Source organism: Tasmannia lanceolata, unplaced genomic scaffold, assembly GCF_043159265.1.
Source record: "Tasmannia lanceolata isolate RefF3 unplaced genomic scaffold, GAP_Taslan_0.1 ptg000024l, whole genome shotgun sequence".
In the NCBI taxonomy this organism is placed as follows: Eukaryota; Viridiplantae; Streptophyta; class Magnoliopsida; order Canellales; family Winteraceae; genus Tasmannia; species Tasmannia lanceolata.
In genome coordinates, this window is record NW_027518701.1 from 7,351,815 (window position 1) to 7,370,490 (window position 18,676).

Consider the following 18,676-nt stretch of genomic DNA (forward strand, 5'->3'; position numbering starts at 1 on the left):
CATATTGAGATGTGGTAATGATGAGGAGTAATTGCTGATCTTGATGATGAGCAGATGACACATGGTATGATCTCAGGGCAATACCACTTTGTATCCCATCAGACCTACTAACTTTAAAATACCCATTTATCTTCAATCCAATAATCCAACAAGTTTATGGTCAAGCTTTAAAATTCAAATTCAAATATTCAAAGCTTTTAAACTACTAGTATGCGGTTTCTTTACCTTTAAAAAAAGAAGAAAAGATCATATGTTGTTTGTCAAAAGGGTTTGATGTGGAAACAACTTTAGAAGCTTTTATACATCAGGCAATACGCAAGAGATGTAAAGCATTATTTAAATTTACATATATCAGGCAATACACATAAGGTGTAAAGTCTTAGTTCAATTTACATAACATCTTGACTTGTAATATTTACAGAACATCTTCACTTGTAATACTTTTTACATGTAAGGTGTATACAAAATTTGACAAAAAACAGAACCAAAATTACTTTTGTATGATCATATGGTCCTTTATGTAAATCCAGATTGAGCACAAAGTCGTTCTTTATATACATCAAGAGTGAGTACAAAAGTAGCTTTGAGTTTTGACTTTTTTGTTTCATTTCTTTCTTGATCTCCTACAAAAAGCAAAGTGGAAGAAGTAAATTTAATCTACAATATTTAATTATTTAGATGTAAAATTAATTTTCATTATATGATGCAAGTCCCTATACAAATATGAAATACTATTCAATTCTACAATCGCAAAGTCAATTCTTCTCACATTTAAATATTAAAAGTTGCCCACATACTTCTCTTATGGAAAAAGTAAATGAAGTATAGAAGCATAGGGAAAAAAGAAATCATATCTTATGGCTTTACCTCTTTACTGTCGGGTAGAGTTTTGTGGACTAAGCATGCAACCAAACAAAACCACCAACCAAGATTAGTTCATATCTTTAGATGCAGCCTAACAAAACCACGACAACTAAAATTAGCTCATATTTTTTTATTAAAAAAAATTAGGCCATATCTTAGAGAAGAAACATACACCATAATTCAGATCAGTCTTCATGAGAATCGAGTGTACCGGGAATATATATATATATATATATATATATATATATATATATATATATATATATATATATATGAGAGAAAAGGGTTCCTAAGGGTGCCCTCATATGGCTTATATGAGGTGGCTCTTTAAAAACATAGGGGCCCCACATTGTTAGGATGATCCGAAGCATTCATTTGAAAGGCCACATCATAGATATGGTGTGTACAAAAAATCAGCTCCATTGGATCATCCTAACCCCTCCAAAAGTGGGGGCAAAAATGGATAGACACATTTTGTCCACAAATCTGCCAATTTTTGCCCCCACTTTTGGAGGGGTTAGGATGATTCAATGGAGCTGATTTTTTGTACACACCCTATCTATGATGTGGCCTTTCAAATGAATGCTTCAGATCATCCTAACAATGTGGGGCCCCTATGTTTTTAAAGAGCCACCGCAGCTAAGCTTAGCTGAGGGCACCCGCAGGAACTGCAAGCTCATATATATATATATATATATATATATATATATATATATATATATATATATATATATATATATATGAGAATAGAGTTCCTAAGGTGTCACCTCATATAGCTTATATGAGGTGGCGCTTAAAAACATAAGGGGCCTACTTTGATAGGCCCTCACATAGATAGGGTGTGCCCAAAAAATGAACTTCATAGGATCATCCTAACCCTTTCATTTGTGGAGGTTGAAATGGATGGGTATAAACCTCCATAAATTTGCCTATTTTTAACCTCCATAAATGGAAGGGTTAGGATGATCCTATGGACCTGATTTTTTGTAGGCACCATATCCATCTAAGGGCCTTTCAAATAAGTGGTTTGGATCACCCCAAAAATGTGGGCCCCTTATGTTTTGTGAGCGCCACCTCATATAAGCTATATGAGGTGACACCTTAGGAACTCTATTCTCTATATATATATATATATATATATTGATCGAAAAACAACTCTATGCACATTTTCTTTGGTAGGACGTCTGTTATACCACAAGCGATATGAAACTTTCTATTTATTTTTCAGACTTTCATAAATAACAGTGAGTTGCTCCTCCAAGAATTGTTGCATACAATCAATTTAGCAACAAAAAAAAACTTAATAAAATTACTAAAAATACATTAGCAAATCTGGATTATAGGTTAAAGGGGAGACAAAATGCAAATTTAACACTTATAGATTAATAATTATAACAATTTTCCTCATAACTGTTAAATATTAAACGTTGCCTAGATATTTCTCTTAGGTAAAAGTAAATGGAGTAAGGAAGCATAGGGAAAAAAAAATCATATCTTATGGGTTTACTTCTTTACGGTTAGATAGAGTTTTGTAGACTAATCACGCAACCTAATAAAACCACCAACGAAGATTAGTTCATATCTTAGATGCAACCTAACAAAACCACCAATTAAACTTGGCTCATTTAAAAAAAATAAAATAAAAATTAGTGAGGAGAAGATTCGCATGTAATTTACATGAGAGGGAAAGTGAGGAGATAGAAGGGCAGAGAGAAAATATAGAAAGAGAAGCAGAGAGAAAGTGGATTGAAGAAATGACTGAAGTGGAAGAATATTGTAGAGTTTTGTGGATGGGCAGTGGGAAGGGAAAGATAGCAGTTGTAGTATGATCCAAACCGTCCATGTGATAGGCATACCGTAGGATGATCCAAACTGTTCATTCGATGGGCGATAATATCATTGGTAATTAATTAATTGTGGATTTTTGGTGGTTTCTTCAGAGAAAATGAAGACATGAGGAAGTGGGGGAAAGAAAGAAGAGACTTTGCGATTAAAAAAAAATGGGCATGGGTGTGGCTGTGGTTGTGGTAGCCAAATGGCAATATTTGATTGGATGGGCATACGGTGGAGAGATAAAGAGATAGGGTGAGAAACATCAAACATTTGTGGGAAGAGGAGATTGGTGCTTGGAAAAGCAAAAGCTGTTGGGATAGGCTACCAAATAGGCTTTGGACGAGATAGAAGGTTAGGTTTAGTGGATTGGCTCTAAGTGAGGCAAGTTTTGGTTGTTTTTTGAGGGGAAGAGTTTAAGTCAAATGACAAGAATACCCTTACTCTAATAAGAAAAGTCCAATACAAAACAAGATGAGATAAGGGAAAGTTCATGGAATTTAGAGTAAAGTATGAAAGAAATAAATAAGATGACAAAAAGAGCCTAAGGAATTTCATAAAGCTGTATCTTAAAGGACAGGCAGAATACACATAGGACATAGTTGGAATTAAGGCTAAAGTGGGCATGAAAATAACCCATGATTCCACTTTATATATAGTAGTAAAAAGGCACATGCTCTGCACATGCGACGTTTGAATAAGTTATATGAATAAAACGATAGCAATTGTTTGATCGTAACTTCAACAATAGCAAAATACTGGGGCAGGAAAGGGAACAACATATAGGAAAGAATCTACGCATATTACAATGTTGAAGTTGTAGATATTCATCGAACTATATTGGGAACACCTATGAGAGGCATTCATACATCAATTAGTTAGAAGGAACATAAGCCATTGCTATAACCCATCTTCATTCAACAGGAAAAAGGCATAGAATGTGACATGAATTCCAACATATTGAACGCTAAACTTCAATAGTAATGTAGGTACACAGAGCGAAATATAAGTGGTAGGGCCATTGCAGAGAATCTAATAAATTTCACAAGTACCCCAAGATCATCTGAATTAAGTGAAGAATATTGTAGGTTAAATTTCAATTGAAATAATTAAATGATAAAGCAAGAGTAAGAAGAATAGAGCAATAGTACTTGATGTCTGATTTTAAATGTTAGTGATAAGGCACGAACCATAACAATTATAGTTGTTCCACTTTGCGAGCTAAAAGAGATGCGCCTTTTGGAGTGTAAAAGTAGCTCCGCTATCTGAATCTCGAGATGTGTAGGTGCGAGTTTGTAAGAACATGTTATCATGAAAAGATATGTACATGAAATGATATCAATTGAAAATTAGAACATATTACAGTATTAAATGACCATTCTCTATTGTAAGAGTATAGCATTAATAGTTACTTGGAGAAATAACTTTCTTGTTATTCTTTCTTCAAATACATGTCCATCTTCTTCTTCGACAAACTATATCTACATGTCTGTTAAGAAGAATCTCAATTAGTTGGAGCTTCTCATCCACTTTATTCAATTCATTGCAGAGTTGGCAAAAATTCATAAAGCAAATTTGGTGGGATTAGTAGCCAATAGAAGTAACATGTATATAAGAAACATAACACTTTATCAATTGTGTAACTGTTGCCTTCCATTTTATCATGATGATTTTAGAGGATAGTTAATATGCTTCTCAGTTGACATCTCTACACCTATCCAAAACACAAAAGAAAAAACGAAAGGGATGAGTTGAAAACCCAAAAGGAAGGATATCTATAGCCATGATATGCTTCAATTATGGCAATGCAAAAGACAGTTAAATTAGTGGTTGTATGAAGCATATATTTTCGGTGGGAACTTGCATAGCCAACACCATAGTATGATTAAGCGAGTTGTAAAAAATCATAGTTATCATAATAGTAGACAATAGAAACTCGTAATGGTTTTATACCTCAAGGTTTTAATGTATATGATGCCGTTGTAGAGTTCGAGGAAGATTTGAATATGTTAAATAGATCTGCCCAACACCAAAACAATAGATCAACTTCAGATTTAGCAGAGAAAAGTAGCACCATTTAGAAAAATAGAAACAAGGTCCGTGATTTTTTTGTCCTTATAGAGAATGACATAAGTGACAAAGTGTATAAAAGAAGACAATACCTGCCATGTGTTTGTTAAAAGAAAATAACACCTATCATTTGTAAAGAACTTTAGATGTTTCTATACATTAGGCAATATACAATAGATGTAAAGGATTAGTTAAATTTACATATAACAGGTAATATATAAAACCTGTAAAGTGTAAGTTAAATTTACAGAACATGTTCACTTGTAATATTTACAGAACATCTTCATATGGTTCTTTACATAACCAAAATTTGACAAAAAAGTTATCGAACATTGCTCTTGTATGATCATATTGTTCTTTTTTGTACATCAAGGCTGGGTAGAAAAGTAGTTGAGAACCGTCCTTTATATACACAAAGAGTAAGTACAAAAGTAGCTTTGAGTTTTGCCTTGGTTGTTTCATTTATTTCTTCTCCTACAGAAAACAAAGTGGACAACGTTAATTTAATCTACAATATTTAATTATTTAGATGTATAATTAATTTTCAATATATGATATAAATCTTTACACAAATATGAAATACTATTTAAGGAAAATGTAGAGAAAATGAATGACTTACAGACCATTATATTTAAGTGCTCTTTAGGAAAGATGCTATTTCTGCTGGTGTCAATTTCTTCATCCAATCTTCTTCATCAAGTTTTTCAATATTTATGCATGTAAATTGCCTGGAGGGTCCGCCAAAAAGTTGTTTTTCAGAAATTCTGATTGTAAAAATGTATGGCATCCACAAACATTGTAGGACCCGGCTAACGAACTCTGCATTGTCTTTTTCCTATGATAATAAAGGAAGAAATACATGATATTAATAATTCAGAATAGTATTTTAAAAAATTGCATTGCTTTTTGTACCTTAATTTCCTTCATTTCAGACACTTTGCAATTGAATATTACTTCGACTTGTTTATCAAATACTGTCATCCATAACGCCCCACTCTTATCTCCAACTTTTATTTTTAGCAAATATCTGTTAAATGAAATTATGAGTATGACATGTCATGCTTTTCTTTGAAGTGGCAAAGCTAGTAGATAATTGAAGGTAAATCATTTATAAAGTAATACACAAAATTAAGTCCCATGGCATTTAAATGCATGATTAGATCTGATATTTTGTTCTAAATTAGCATCAAATTGCAAGTTAAATTGGTTGGAAGCAATTTAGCACAAAAATTATATTACTCTATGAATCTAGTGATAGTAACATAAGCATGGAGTATAAATGTGGAGAAATAATCAATGTCAACCCATCTAGAAGGCATATAATACTTATAAGGAACAAGTGCCTGAAGAAAATCATAAACATAACTTGCAAGGGCTCATGTGAGTGTAGTATTCTTCACGTACCGGTCAATAACTTCAAAAATTTTAGAGAAACAGTTCCCACATCTGTCTGTGCCACTACGGTTGTCTGCTTTTTTTTTTTCATATTGTACAAGAAGGATATCAAAGATTCTGCTTATTGTTAACATCGATAATCCATCCTTCTACTATGTAAGATTGATTCTGCATTAGGAAAAATATTAATTTTTGATATATAGTAAATTAATTTTTATTTATGAATATAATGTGCTAATAATTTATAGGATTTAATATTACATCTTTATCAACCTTTATTTTTTCATCAATGATCGTGTCAATAGTAATCCTACTTGAAGAACATTTTGATGATGATACTTCCTTTTTTACTTTTTTGGATTCTTCTATCATCAGTTGATGATTTGTACACCTGTAAAAAAAAAGTTAGATATAACATTGAAAATTCAATTGAAAATTGAAATATATAATATTTCGATATGTATTATATAATTATACCATTGCTTTAATGATCTAGTTGCCTCTATGTCTGGATTGATGTCAATGATCATATTTCCAGTTGTGGAAAGAGTTACTCCTGTATTACAAAGTAGTAAAATATATTTAAAGATGAAATGAAATGTATATTACTTTTGTCAATATTATTAGATCTTTTGTTAATTCTATGATTAGATAATGATTTTGGATATATACAGATAGACATAAACATTTGAAGATAATGTTTACCTTGAAATGGTTGAGCTTTGATGGATGTTGCAATTATAATGGGACATTCTTCAACCTTTTCAGATATGGCCCCATAATGTCAATTGTACAGGCAGTGTACACCTACAATGAATACGTAAATTAATACTTTAGATACATCGTGTATGTATATTTGGAACATAATTGATGGGGAATTGGTATGCTATTTTGTGGGAAATTATTTTTCTCAGTTTTGCGTGTGATAATTAGCTTAAGGGATTGATTTGTTACTTTAACATTTTTCGATAAGTAAACAATGGTGTAAAGACATTTAGAATAGGATTTCAATATAGCATATGGTATTTGTAACATGTAAGTTATTAGTATAGATGAGCTTTTACATTCTTTGTAAATGATGGTAGCATTTGATGAGATTTATTTTCCTCATTAAAATGAGATACATTAATACAAGTATAAATTACATTGCAGAACATTTGTAGTATACTAATTAATACTACAATACATCACCTACTACATGCAGAAAATGCGAGTTTAAATTACGTGGTGGCAAGATATGCTGCTAAAACTGGTTAGTGGAACTTTAACCTCACATTTAAGTAATATACAAATTAATACTAAAATAGATATCTTACTTATGAAATGCAGAAAATGCAAAGTTTAAATAGAAAACAGCGCATTGATGTACTCATAAGATATATGCCAAAACTGGTCATTGAAATTCAAAATCTATGGGAGTCATTTGGTTTGTTGCTCAATAAGATTAAATTAATGAATGACAATTGCTAGCAAGAAATGGAAAAGAAGTTATCCCAAAATTTGAGCAGCAAGATCTACAATCAGAAACCAACAAACAAAAGAAACTTAAAAAAAAAAGAAATATATATGATATAATTAAAATTCTCTATAAGATTTTATTATATGAAAGTAAATAAGTGTTTAAAAATGCAGATTTGTCGCAGGGTATAATGTTAGGAAGAGCGATGAGAGATCGTTACATACTCTGAATCAATGATTTGAAGTTCTCTGCGCGTAGTAGTTGTTCCATCTCTTTTCTGTGTAGTATGTAATGCTTCACCCACTTTGATTACAATTGCAATGATGTCTTAAAAATGTTGAAGGATATGTTAGTTTTTTAAAAATGAAAATAAAATAAAATATATATATATATATATATATATATATATATATATATATATTTAGTATGGTTACCTATAAAACTGTTGGGTTGAAGGTATTGAGCAACGTCACATAATGGAATGAATGGAATTCCTCCGGGAATATGTTCCTCAATGGTTGCCTCTGTTAATGTAGTATATTTGTTGAAGATAATTTCGATTGAACGTTCACTACTGTATGGGTAATCTGATTTCTTTATAGCACCATTTGATATATAATATGTTTGGCCTTGCTGTAACTTTTCGCCAAATAGGTTCATTGCTTCAGCAAATAAGACTGCTCATATCTGAGTATGCTGAAAAAAATGAAGAGAGTAAATGTTAGTAGATTTTTTATTTAATTACAATATAGGAATAAAGGGAACATAAATTGGCATGTTTTTTGACCATGTTTATTAAATGTCAACATCATTTTTTTATTCAATGATAATATAATAATATAGAAGATATACTAATATGTTTTTTAAGGAGATGATAAATGTGCTTCTTTTTATTAGTTGGAACATCGATCTAAATTGTTGTACCTTATATATTCTAGAGTGAAGACTTACAAATAGAAGTTTTGCATTTGAAAAAAAACTCTAACAAACATTCTTTATGTATTCTAGAGTGAACTACTATTGATAGTCTATATATGAGTAAGAGAGCATTATTCATGAAATATATAAGAACTTTGCGAGTAACATTCAAGGAATGCATATATATATATATATATATATATATATATATATATATATATATATATATATATATATATATATATATATATGGTATTGAGTGTACGATGCTTACTTTCTCATCCATTAAAGTGATGTTCGATATTGAACCAGATCCTTTTTCATTGTTGTAGGATCTATTTTTTCCTTTGAGGAGCACCGAACATTTTATCGTCCAATACAAATTGCCTGGATTTAGCATATTTATAAGTTGATAAGTTGATTGAGAAATCTCTTTTCCTTTATCCATCTTCAATGTTTACCTGCACAATATAAATAATTTTTATTTAGTATAAAAATAATTCACAATATGTATGAAATATATGAATCATTTGTTTTGAGTAGAAAATTACCAATGGCAATAAGGAATGATTGCATATTTTTGATTTGCATATCATGTACAGAAGATTTCTTTGTAGACAATATTTTTCGTATATGTTGATTGCCTTGACATGCTTGTTGGCTTGATAAGTACTTTTGTAGTATTTCTTGATATACCTCTCGACAAAGCTACATAAAGTTGGCCACGAGAAAACATCGGTTCTGGTAAATATATCCCAACATACGAAATTGTTTGGCCCTGAGCTTTATTGATTGTCATTGCAAATGCAAGCCGTATTGGAAATTGTTTTCGCTTCAAACGAAATGGATATGCTTCATTTTCAGCTGGACAAAGAGGTATTCTCGGTATTAAAATCTTTCTTCCTTTGTGCTACCCGAAAGAAATTTCAACAAGTATAATGTTGGGCTTGAAACTTAAGCAAGTTAATTTTGTCCCATTACATAGTCCATTTATTGGATCTAAGTTCCGAAGTAATATAATGGGACAACATGTTTTCAACTCTAATTTGTGTGGAGGCAATCCATTTGGAGTAAGTGAATTAAGAAATTCTTCTGGGTAATAACCATTAGTATTATCTGTAGCACTGTCATAACTGTAGTACGTAACTTCATCTCCTTTACAGTTGTTAATGATACATTTATTTAAATCATCAACATATTCATTTTTTGTAGTTAATATCCCTCTTTTTGCAAGGAAATCACTACTCAACATTTGTTTATCCAAGTTTGGGAAAATGACATCAATCAATTTTTTTTTATTATCTTTACCATCTTCGTATTCAATCAACATATCAGTTGGGATCTGAACAAGATCACCAGAAATTGTTTCTTCAGTGCCATTACCTATTCGTAATAAGTATTCACTGAACTCATCATCATTTTTTGCTCGCATATTTCTTTTTAGCATCAAAATTTCCATGTTGCTCCATAAATATGATCTTATCAAACTTGCATCGATTGTTTCTTCTCGTGTAGCTCGCGGTACAACTGGAAGAACTTGTCTGAAATCGCCTCCAAAAATAATAACTTTACCACCAAATGGTAAAGATGAATCCATAAAAGCTTGAAGTGTACGATCTAATGCTTCTATTGCATATTTTTTAGACGTTGATGCTTCATCCCATATAATCAATGCAGCTTTTGTTAATAATCTTGTCGTACTGCTCTGCTTGGTTATTTTACATACATCATTCATTTTGATATCAATTGGTATCTTGAATCGTGAATGTGCAGTACGACCACCTGGAATGTTAGCAGCTGCAATACCAGAGGTAGCTGTAGCAATAGCAATATTATTTGACGCTCTAATTTTTGCAAGCAATGCTCTATATAAAAATGTTTTTCCAGTTCCACCAGGTCCATCAATGAAAAAAGTTCCATGTTTACAATCACGGACATGTTGTATTATTATTTGAAAAGCATGATTCTGATCGATATTTAACTGTGAAATTGCTTCAAGATCTTCAGCAGGAGTCACAATAGATTGCTCTTCAAGGATTTCTTTTACCAGCTGTAGACACCCCCATTTTGCTCCGCTTTGATCAACAAAAAAATTAGGGTTTCGCTGTCAATTTTTCAGTATTTTCTATTCCCGTGTCCGTCCCTTACGCTTTCTCAATCTTTCCGATCATTTCCGCAATGTTCCGCATTTTTCTTTTCGCTAAGCGTTGAGAGGGGTTGTTCGTAAGAATTAAAGCAAGAGAGAATTTGGACCCATTTGGGGGGCCCGCATTGAACAATTGTTTAGATTTAGATCAAACAGGTGTGCCCTGCATTGTTTTAATGAAGAATATGGTTTTTGAATTTATTTGGATTCGATAATTAAGATCAATTTCCATGATGGGCGTAGTGTATTTCTGCCAATCTGGTATGGACCCATTATTGTGAAAAATTAAAATTTAAAGTTTTGGCTTGTCAAATTGGACAATTTGGATCATCCAATGGGAGTGATTTAGAGGGCCCACATTATGAGTAATCCAAGCCAATTAATTGATAGCCAGTTATTTGAACGGCTCGGATCGGCCCGCCGAAATGATTTAGAGGAGCGCAACTAATTCATATATTGATGCATGTTTAATGGACAATTCAGATTATGCGACGAAAAGGATTCGCTGGGGGCAACTAATTTGCATCGCGGCCCACCAATTAATTGGTTCGGATGGCTCCATGGGGTGGGCCCCATCTTGAGATATACTTGGCAGTTAAACATTGTAAGAAGGAGGTTGATATTCACACCCATGCTTGCATGGTCGGCTAAAAGAAAAAAAAGAAATAAATCATACATGCATGATACTATCCCTTTCTCCCTTATTAGGATTCTATGCTCAAGGTAAGAATTGGATTTGGGCCAAAAATATCTATCGAAATCTTATCAAAGAGAGGTAAATATAGTGCAATATTTTCTTGCTCACTTGGGGAAGGGATTTTTGATGGCAATTTCCAAAAAAAAAGAAAAAAAAGAAAAAAAAAAGAGTATAACTCAGTCTTATTGGGAATCGGCAGAGGATCTTTGGCAACCCTCTCTAATTAGGGCAATGACCATTCCATTAAGGAGGACAACCCAATTCTCCACAGAGAGGGATTACTCAAAAAAAAAAAAAAAAAAAAAAGGAGGAGAAAAAAAAAAGAAGCTCGAGCTCTCGATCGCTCAGGCTCTGCAACTTTCAACTCTTCTCCCTCTCCATCTCTCAAAGTTCTTCCTCACTCTAAACCTCTCTCTGCCTCAGCCCTTTCAACCCCTCCCTCTGTCAACATCCATCTCCTCTACACTTTTCAAAACCAGAGATCTCTCTGTGAATAGAAAGGGACGAAAAAATAATAATAACAAAGAACAGAGTATCGTTTTTCATCTTCTCCATCTCACGGCCTCTCTCCCCCTCTGTTTTCCGGGTATTTTCTTTCTCACTCGATTCTCTCCCATCCTCACCATCTCAAGTTCTCACTTCATCTCTTTAGCAGCCGCCCTCTGATCCCTCTCATCTCCCTTACCCATCTGCCATCTTCCCTCAACAACAGCTCTGTTTTTTTTTAAAAAAAAGAAGAAGAAAAAAACAAAGCATATCTCTCGTTCTCTCTTAACTCTTAATCTCTTAATCCCTCTCTGTCCCTCTCACTCTCAATCTCTCAATCTCTCTCAACTCTCCCTCTGTTCTCACTACCTCTCTAACTCTCACTCTCCTTTACATCTCTCGGTCTCTCAAATCTCACTCTCATTTTCACTCTCTCTGCGTCTTTCTCTCCCTCGGATTCTTTCCATCCCACCCATCCTCTATCTCTCTCACTCCCTCTCTGTTTCGCTCTCGCTCACTCTCGCTCTCGCTCACTCTCGCTCTCGCTCATTCTCGATCACTCTCTGTCTCTCGGATTCTCTCTCTCTCTCTCTCTCTCTCTCTCTCTCTCTCTCTCACACCAGTAAGAAAAACAAAAGAAAAAAAAGAGAAGAAGAAAAGCGGACTTCGGATCGAACATCGGCGGGATTTTCGGATTTTTCGGCTCTCGGATTCGGCGAGGATCTTCATCACAGGTAGGCGCACAATTCTCAGATTTTTCCAGGATTATTTGGCATTTTTTATGTATTTTGCATGATTTTTAAGCATTTAAATGAATTTAATTCAATATTAAATGTGTGTGCTCAAAATCATGATCTGCATGAGTGTTTCAATTCCGTCTCGTCTCGAAATTTAATACATTGATCTATTTAAATAGACTAAAATAATCATCGGATTGGATCGGACATTGGATCAAAGGTTTTTTAGAATTTGAGTGAAGAGTGGAATTTTATTTAGAATAATGGCTGAGAAATTACGAAATTCGAAAAAATAGCCATCTCAGGATGATCTATTTTTTGGAATTTTAAAATTTTCTTGTGTTCATCACATCAGAACAAGATTAAAGGACGTTTTCCGGAGTCGTAATTTTCTCGAAAATCGTGTTTTAAAAATAGAAAACTCTTCAAAAATATCTTTTTGACGAAGAAAAATAAAATATATACTAAACGAATTCCAAAATTAATGAAATTTAGTGGAAAAATAATAGGGTACTGATACATTCTACCATGAATATTTGAGAATTTCTAGAATTTTTTTGGTATATTATTTTATGCTTTCTTTGAAAATTATCAGATTTTTGGAGAATTTTTACTGACATCAGATCATAGGTAAAATTCTCAAAAGTTTTACAGTACTCTTAAATTTCATATTTCTTGTTGCTGTAAAATTTTCAATTCATTTGGATCTTGTTTCGTATGGGATGTAGTGTTAATGCATAATCTGGTCTGAAAATTGAAAAATCCGAAATTGATAGTAAATAGTTTCCACAATTCATGAAAATCTCGTAGCATGCTATATTTACTTATATCTTACTACGGTAGAAATTTTATTGAATTTAGATTTCTATTTCTAGTAGTTTCTGTGTTATTTTTGCAATCTGGTCAATTAATTGTTAAATCAAAATTAAATATGACCTTAATGTAAAAATCTGTAAAAATCTTCCAGTAAGCTACATCTCATCATATCTTGCTGCTGTAGAAGTTTGAACTCATTTTGAATTCGTTTACAATAATTTCACTTGTAAAATCACTCTTATGGTATAAAACTGATGAAATTCATTGAAAATCCGAAATTAATTAAAAATTATCACAAAGCTTCTAAAGAACCTTAAAATTCTGTCACATACTAATTCCTTAATCCATCGAAACAGAAATTTTAGAATTTTTAGATTTCCCTGGAAAAATGGCCAGTGCATCCATAATCGTATCCCAATTGCAACCAATCTTTGACAATTTGAATATTTAAGCTATAGCATGTTGTTGGCTCCGAGGTTACTGTCCACGGAAATCCTGAGATATGCCAGGCAATAAGATGCTATAACCTAAGTATTAAATTGCACAAGGAAAGAGTGCACGATTCCCTTCCTTGGATGCCATTCTGGGCCGAAATTGGTCAACCCTAGAACCATTGGTATTCCTTAAATGTCCAGAAACTGAAAATCCTTAAAATCTGAAATTCATTAACTTCAAGAACTGAAATCGATTCATCTCGTGTCTCTCGGAACCATTGGATTATGATTTCTGTTGTAAGAACCATTAGAGCCCAATTTAGGAACACTGGTGTCGTGTCCTAAGTTTTAGGGAGTCTTAGGTTTTAGGGAGTCCTAGAGTTAGGAGTCCAGCCTCATCACGTACGTTTGCTATGGATAGCAACCGTGCCCTAGGTTTAGTTACACTAGTCACCCAATCTTTCCCTAGGACAAGCCTAGTAAACTAGGGTGTAGGCTAACCTGCATTAGTCTAAGGGACAACTTGCATTTAGATAAGAATCATATAGCATCTTAGATGAAATCCTAGGATAATAAAATCTTCAACTTGAATTAAATAACTTCTCCTAAAACTGTTGAAACAGTCAATCCCGTCTAGGTCGGTGTCTTAGTTGAGTTACGCATAAGTAGCTTAGCTTAGGTCCACCGAACTACGTCGACTCTGATCCCAGTGAGGCTTGGGTACGTAGGCAGCTTGGATGTCTGATGGCATACCAACCGCGAGTCGGCACCAAAACAAATTGTGGTGTTTTGTATATTAATTTTCTTGTAAATGCTTAATTAAATCACTTAGGATTTTCCATGAAATTAGAATTTTAGGAGAACTTTCACTTAGATTGAATTCAAACAAATAAAAAAATCAAGATACACACTTAGGATCTACATTGAAATTAAATCATAGGATGTATGTCACTTAGTTCGCATATTAACAGAGAGTTGAATGAGCCATTTAAAATAAATTTAAAAGAGTTAGCTTTTGGAATCGAAGACCGATTATCGGGCAGGAATGGTGCATGTGGTGGATAACTCCACATACCTTCCATTCTCGTAACCAGGTAGCGAGTCTAGATTTCTGGTTAATTATGGGTCCTAGATCTCACATCTAGGTAGCGACTCTGTCAGTCTCTTTTGTGTGGAATTCGGATTGCCTTAGTAATCCCAAGTTCACATAAAATATGAATTAAAATCAATAATAAAAATGCACACGCCAATCGCGTGGGTACGAGAGACCAAGAGAGAGCGTGGGGCGCGTCGCGCCCCACCCCTCTCGCGGGATCGGGTCCCACAGTTTGGCGACTCTGATGGGGACCACCTAACTTCATTAAAGCTTCAAAGGATAACTCATTTGATTTAACTGGCTCATAAAAACTCTATACTTGTTAGATTAGTTTGTCTTGTTTTATCTTCTCATCACATTTTACTTGAACTTAATCTAACAAAACCTGAAGGCATCATAGATTGCGCGAACTTATTGCACACACTTACATCACTTGCATCTAAACCCTGCATCTCACATGCACACACGTCCTATTTTAGGAACCCGGAGTGTTATCTAGCATGGTTGACTGGGATTTCATCACCTGGTGCCTCTGTGCTAGAGAAGCATTCCACCCTTAGCCTAGCACCTTATGGTGCGTAAACGGATCTCTTGTTCACGTACTGATACACCGGACACTGGTACAGTATATCGAACATGGATTCGCGCTAAGGGGACTCTTGGCCTTACCCTTAGATTAACCCACACATGCATGTAGCATACGAACACATGTGCATCACGTGTGTGAGCCTAGTTTAGGATATCTTACCCATTTGTGTCTAGATTAGGCCGTGGTCCATCTTCCAATGGTCACGATCGGTCCTTAGATACACGAACAAAGTCATGAGTCGAGATTCTCTCTCCACTCCGATAGATTAGGATTAGGGTTGATGCCTTCAGGTAACACTGTTAAAATGTGCGAAGATTAAAAACTTTCCCTTTGGGGTTAGGATATAAATCCCATCATTTCCAAAGATCTCATAGGATTAGTCATTCATGATCTATCCGTTGAAAGCAATCCTATGCTATCTCATCCCATCTCTTGATCGTACGATTTTCAATCTTCTATCAGGTGATTCGATCATGTATCCATACTTTCTTTGTACTGGCAGGAACTTATCCCAATTTCGTGTTCATGTAATCCTGATCATTCTTTATCCCTTCTCTTGGCTTACAGGCACCATGTCTACTCATGCAATTCTTGATTGAATCCGTGGTACATTAAGAGAATCTCACATCTATGCCATAAGTGAACAAAAGAAGAATCTCTTCGGCTATGTGGCAACCATCAAGCTCGATTGGGGATTACTCTATGCCGCATCAGAGTGTTGGGATCCCGATCATCATGTCTTCCGTTTTGGCAACCAAGAAATGTGTCCCACCTTTGAAGAATGGTGTGCCTTATTGGAATATCCTGTAGATGGCCCTCTGGTGAAGCCATCCTGTGTACCAGATTATCGTCCTTTGTTCCTTCGCTTGATGAATAATCCAGATGAATCCATGAACTCTTTCATGAAAGGCCAAGAAGTGTCCATGCAACAACTGATTGACATTTACCCTCCTATTGGACACATTGGTGCTGTTGATATTCAAAAAGCCCGACGGCGCGCTTTGAGATTCTGCTCCTTTGCTAGGTTTCTCACTATCCAGCCTTCTCGCTTTGCATCAGCTGTTCTTCTGGACCTAGTTGATCAAATGGATCGTGGCGCCAATCCAATTCCTACTATGCTTGCAAAAACCTTCAATGGATTGGATGATATGGCTCGTCTTCGTGCCAGCTCAGGTCCAGGCTCTTATGTTCGCTCCTTTGTTGGTTCTTTCTCAGGATGTCCTGCTTTACTTCAGGTGTGGTTGTGCCACAAGTTAAAAATCGCAGCTCCTGTGCATTTCGATCATACGTTATACACCTTCAGTGAATGGCGTCATGATGTTTCTTTCGATCACAAAAACGATTGGGTTGAATGGTTAAATTCTCGCCAAGAAGATCAGATTTATTGGCAAATTCCTGGAATCCAAGAAGCTCTCTTCAACACCGGAGAAGCTAACTACGTTCGCCTTCTTGGTCTAAAAAGGACTTCCTTTTATGTTCCTGCCAGGATCCTGCGTCAGTATGGAAGGGAGCAATCTATTGTGCCTCCCCTTCGTCATTTTTATCCGCCTGAGGATCTCAAGCTCAAGATTGTCAAAGCCGTTTCATCTGCTTGGGATGTCAGGATCATCAAACCTCTAAAAGAGTCAGCTGAGCATGATTGTCGTCCAAAGAAGAAGTCTAAAAAGAATGCTTAGTTCCATGTTTAATCTTATCCGTTTATCTTTGAAAGAATGAACCCTGTACTCAAGCTTTAATGATTGATCAATAAAGTTCATCTTTCTCTCTCATTATCCTAGTCTATGCATGCATCATTGTTTACTTCTTTCCGTGATTTTAAAATGTGTCTTTCAAATATTTCAGGGAAGTAAACATCATAGCTAACCCTACTACTCCTTGGGTTCGGGTCTCTTCACGATTGGAGAGGAAATCTGTATCCCCGCCACCTTCTCTAAGAACCCCAGCATCTCCTTCTTTCCCGTCCTCATCCTCACCAATGGCAGATAACCAAGATGGCCTTCCACCCGCTGCTATTACCGATACTCTTACCTTGATTCTCTAGTAGCTTCAAGAACTCAAAGAAGAGAACCGAGTTATCAAGGCTCAGCTTTCTGAGAAGTTGGGACCGTCGTTGTCCAAAGATAAAGGGCCCATGCACCAAGCAGCTACTTCAGCAGCACCTGCCCAACCAGTGTTCATCACTATCCCTGATAAAGCTGAAGAAGATTTGGAAAAAGAGCAGTACAGCGAGGATCGCAGTAGGCCTTCTCAATCCATGGTTGATAAAGCAGTTATGGAGAAATTAGAAAGTCTTACCAGGAAGGTTCAGGACATCCAGTTTGAAGACCAGGGTGGTTTTAATCCAAGTGACCTTACACTGTTTCCCAAAATCCACCTTCCTGCTAATTTTCAAATGCCAGATTTCGACAAATATGATGGTGTGGGTTGTCCAATCACACATTTGCAAATGTTCACCATCATGTGTTAGCCTCAAGGCTTATCTCCTGAGCAAATGGCTCAATTGTTCCCAGTTTCCCTAACCAAGGTTGCTAGGAGATGGTTCATGGTCTTGGACAAGACTCGTTACAGGACATGGAAGGATATCGGCAAGCAATTCATCAGGCAGTTCAAATATGATGATGGGACAGAAATCACCAGAAAGGATTTAGAGAGAACAAAGCAAGACTCGAGGGAATCCTTTCTGATTTTTGTGAAAAGATGGAGGAGAATAGCAGCTCAGATGATGGAGCGCCCGTCTGAGGAGGAGCAGGTTCAAATAATCATGAAAAATATTTCCCCCCAACTCCAGTATCACATGTCATTACAATATTATCCAGACTTCAAGCACTTCATTGTGGCAGGCACCCAGATAGAGGAGGCTATGACTCAAGGTGTATTTAACCGTAGCAACCCAAACCCCAGAGATTTCAAAAAATCCCCGCCAGCCCAAGTCAGTAGTATCTCTCGTTCCAATGCTCAGCCCTCTAAATCCCAAGAACCTTTAGTGATGGACTATGCTCAACCCGCAACTGCACCTCGGCAACAAACCCGGGTAGAATTTACCCCTCTTCCCATTCCATCTTCAGAGGTGCTTAAGCAGTGTCTTGCTTCAGGTCGCATAACCCTACCTGCCATCCGGCCTCCCCCCAATCCTCTACCT